The sequence below is a fragment of the Protopterus annectens genome, chromosome 10.part0 (assembly GCF_019279795.1).
Source record: "Protopterus annectens isolate FY-2018-M chromosome 10.part0, PAN1.0, whole genome shotgun sequence".
Taxonomy (NCBI): Eukaryota; Metazoa; Chordata; order Ceratodontiformes; family Protopteridae; genus Protopterus; species Protopterus annectens.
In genome coordinates, this window is record NC_056744.1 from 682,385,674 (window position 1) to 682,390,452 (window position 4,779).

The window sequence follows — 4,779 nt, forward strand, 5'->3', positions numbered from 1 at the left end:
TATACACACCCCTGCAATGAAGAATAGAAGACAAGTCCTAAAAGAATGACAGAGACTGCTCATAGGTGTACGTATACCTCCAGCAACATCCCCGCACGTGTATAAGAGCAATAGTTAAAACAAAAAATATAAAGATATTTTATTTTTGTTATGAAACAGATTAAAGCTAACAGTAGGTGCACGGGTTTGCCCATTGCTTAGCTATGGTTAATGCAGCTTAAATGGCAGAAGAGGATAAAAAGCAAGATATATGCAAATGAAGTAGTACAGCAATATTGTAGTGGGCAGAGCATTCCCCTTATGAGCAATCATTCCCAGCTCGAGTCCCACTATAGCACATTCCATTTTCCATGTCAAATCACCTTATGACCAATATTTTTAGTTGCATAACCTACTAAATAACATATATTTGTGAAATGAAATACTGCATTAAATGCAGATGTGAGGTGTCAGTGTCATAATGTTGCAAAGTCCACAGATAATCACACGTGCTCCATACAGTATATGTACACAGGAATCAGGGATACAAATGGAAGGTAAAATGTCTAATGAATAATAACTCCATACAGCTTCCAAATCCCCCACCTTCCCAAGAACCATTAGACATTATTGTCTAAATTAGTGCAGTGGTAAGCGGGAGTAAGCACTAGTAAGCAAGTGTAAGCACTATTAAGCAGCAGTAAATGGGAGTAAACATATTTAAGCACTACTAAGTGGGTTTAAGCCGTTTGCATGGGGGTAAGCAATGCGTACACAGGTTAAGCACTATTGATGCTAATTCTCTGCAAGCATATTTAACTGAAGCCCTGGTACAAAACTGCTTACAAGTGCTTAAAAGTGCCTTAATCATTCTGTATGCAACAACCGCTGTTCTGGCCAGAAATGAAATAAACAACCTTTGCAGAGCTTGAACCCAGGACCCTGTACACTGCAGTCACAATAGTTAATCACTAAGCCATTATAGCAGTACAGAAGTTTGAGGTATCACCAAACAAGTCCTCACTATAGGAAAATCAAACTGAACATGTGAAAGGAATCTATATGCAGTCTTATGTTGTATAACCTACTACATAACATAAATATTTGAACTGGAGTACTGCAGTAAGCCCAGATGTGAGGTGTAATTGTAATAAATTGTTGAAGTCCCCTAATAAAAATAAGGACCCCATACAGTGTACGTACACATGAATCATGGATACCAGACACATATATAATATGTAATGTATAATAAATCAGTGCTAAAGAACAAATATAATGTAAATTAGATATTAAGCAATGCTAAGCATTGCACAGCCCAGCTTAGTAGGTGTAAGCAATGTGTAGCCCAGCTAACTCAATTTGCCCATTGGTATACCCCTTTAAACAATGACAACTTTAGGTAAGCAGGTTTGCCCATAGCTTAGCCTTTTCAAAATCGACCAATCATGACAAAGTGTGGGAAATTGGCCTTATTTAAACTCAACAGGTGGGAATACATCTCATAACTGATTGTAGCTTCTCCTTGTAGGCACTGTGTCTGAAATGGGAGAGGGTGTGTTTTTTCGGGTGCAGTGCTGGGGCATCCAGGAGTCCAGAGCCATGGCAGGACTCCTTGTCAAAGACCATGAGCAGAGGCTGCTGAACGGCCAGTGCCAGGGTTCCCAATATAAAGCATAAGCCTGGTACCATCTCACCTGTAACCTCACCAGTGCCACTGGCATACACCGAACTGGTGAGCAGGTCAGGCATTACTATGCTGACCTGAAGCAGTGAAAGGGGGATATCTTGGATCAGTGGCTCTAAGAGGCTAGCATGACAGGGGAGGTCCCTGCTGTATGTAAGTATCACGCCATTACCTGTTTAATAATCGCCAGCTCATGTATATCATGGATAGGTATGGCAAAATATTCCTCTTATGTCTTTACAGTGGCAAGTGAGCGGGCTGCGAACCAGGAGGTCCATGGATGTCGCTTGAAGAGGTTGCGACACGAGGCAGGTTAGTAATACTCTTGCATGTACTGTCATAGGAAATAAAACTAAAAGTATTAGTAAGTTAATTGCCTGTATAAAACCGGTATTGTTTAAGGCAAGTACTGCATACACCAGAGATTATGGCAGGAAGAGTCTCATATAGGTTGTATGTAAATAAAACAATAATAGCCTGACAATAAAGGTCTAACAGCTCGACTGCATGTGTTTACTCTGGTATCATATGGTAATGTAGATTAGCAATCACTTAATAGTACTGTTGTATTAAGCATTGTTACCCACACTGTGCAATATAAATAAAATGTGTAGGAATGTCTGTATATGACTGCTGTAATCCCCAGAGGTCATTTAGTAAAACCGAGAGAGACATAGACAGAAAACAGTGAAAAGCCAGACAACAAACTCCAAATAGCACACATAACTGCGACTTGAACTGTTGTATTTTTAGCACACACAGCCATGGTTCGAATCCTGGGAGTGGTAGTAGTCTGCATACAGAATCTTACCCCACAACTGTATAGAATGTCCAGTAAATTGGCCCATATCTGCTGCCTGTAACTCTGTCCCCCTGGGAAATCAGTGGGATGATCCCAGAAGTATAGGCTGCAAACAAGAAATACAACTGATTGTCACACATCTATAAGAACAAACCTGCCACTCTAGCAACTCCCCAAACTGTTAAGAGAGTAATAAGCCAAGTATGTCCCATCTAGTACTACAATAGTGTAGTGGTCAGAGTGTTCACTTTGCGAGCAGTCATGCCTGGTTCAAATCTCACTGTGGTAAATTCCATTTTCCATGAGAAATCACTGTATGAACATTTTGGTCTGAGGTAACATAAGCCGAAATAGCTCAGTTGGGAGAGCGTTATACTGAAGATCTAAAGGTCCCTGGTTCAATCCCCAGTTTCGGCACAATTTTATTCCCATTTCATACGAAAAGGGTGGCCTAATGGTTAAGGTGATTGGCTTACAAACACAAGGTGCAGGGTTTGAGTCTCACAAGGGATAATTGGCTAAGCTTAAAATGGTTCGCAAGGGCAGTTAGCTTAGTACTGACCTACAAAAAAAAAAAAAAAAAGTCCTACACCCCCATGTCATCAAGTTGTGACTAGAGTGTGTACAGTAACAGAGTGAGATGTATGTGCATAATACTAATGTAGAATCTGGTACTTTGTGTGGCAACATTCAGGTAGTGCTAACAAACACTGCTCCCACAGGTCTGTCAGATATGAACACTGTGCCCAGAAATAAAATATTGATACCCTGTGCTGGTACTGTTTACTTTGGTATTGTATGGCATTGTTATTTTTATTTTTTATTTATTTTTATTTTACATTTGCTGACCGGGCTAGTCTAACTGGATATATGTCCATTTTCAGTAGAGGCCCGGGGAGAAAAGCTCCAAGCATGAACAGTGACAAAGTTAACAATGTATAACAAAGACATGTATAATAACAGTACAGAGGTAGCATTGGTTTAAAGAAAATTATAGTATTATAATTATAAACTATAGATATTACATTAAAAGTTAAACTAAATAAAAAGAAAACAATTATACTAAATTCAAAAGTGGGTATGAGCAAGACAGAGTAAAGCCTTTATATTATATCCTCTTACTATGAAAAAAAAGAGAAGTAATTAGATTTGGAGGCCTAGGTTAGGGGAGTGGGGAAAGGGGTATGAGCAGGAGGGGAAAAAGATTTCAGTCTGGGTTAGCACAAGGACAAAGCCACTGAGTGTTAAGATGTTCTTTAATATGTTTTTTGAATAGAGAAGTAGAAGCTAGAGTGGATAGTTCAGGAGGAAGCTGATTCCAGTTTTTACTTGTAGTGTTTGAGAAAAGTGAGTCGCCAGCTTTGTTGTTAGATTTAATCGAGGAGACCAGGAGTTTATTAGCAGAATGCAGTGTAGCTAGATTTTTATATGGTGAAATCAGATTAGTGAGGATAGGGGTATCATTGGGGTGGTATAGGATCTTTTGAGTGATAAGTAACTTGACAGAGTATATGGTTCTGCAGTTCTAGCCATCCTAGTTGTTTGAGGTTAAGGCAGTGGTGAGTTTTAAAGGGAGAGCATGTGATGAATCTAGCTATGCTATTATAACAGGTAGAAAGTTTGGAGAGGTTGTTTTTAGATAGGTTAGTATATATAGCAGAGGCATAGAAGAGGGTAGAAATGAGGTGGGTTTGGGCAATAGTTTTCCTGGCTGAAGGGGTAAGGAAGGGTTTAATTCTATAGAGAGTACCAAGTGTTTTGTTAACAGACTTTATGGTGTAGTTAATATGGTCATCATAGTTAAGACGATTATCAATTGTTACACCTAGTAGGCGGGTTGTAGTACCTGGGGTTATGTTGGCAGCATTGTTAAAGGTTATAGAGAAGAATGGATTGGGTGATTTATGAGTTGGAGTAAAAAGCAGTAGTTTTGTTTTTTGGGGATTTAGGAGGAGGCAGTGTTGCATAAACCAGTTTTCAACATTATGGAAAACAGTTTGGGTGAGGGACTGGAGGGAGGCTATATTCTTAGCAGTACAGATTAAGGTTGAGTCATCTGCATATCGAATGCAGGTGGCTTGAGGTATGTTCATGTGTAGGTTGTTAATAAATAAGGAAAAAAGAAGGGGACCTAAGATAGAGCCTTGAGGGACTCCAATATTTACTGGAAGTAATGAAGACAGATTGTTATCCCAAAGTACTGCTTGCTGTCTGTTTTTAAGATAAGACCTAAACCATTGTAATGCTTGTGGATCAAGAGAATGGAATTTTAGTTTGTCTAGAAGTAAGTTATGGTTAACCAGAGTGAGTATAG

The 4,779-nt window shown here is 39.3% G+C and overlaps 1 non-coding gene across 1 annotated transcript; it reads left to right on the forward strand.

Moving 5' to 3' along the window:
- The first annotated feature begins 2,809 nt into the window (after positions 1-2,809).
- Positions 2,810-2,882, forward strand: TRNAF-GAA. Its single transcript has one exon. It is a non-coding gene; the product is annotated as a tRNA-Phe (tRNA).
- Positions 2,883-4,779: the final 1,897 nt, after the last annotated feature.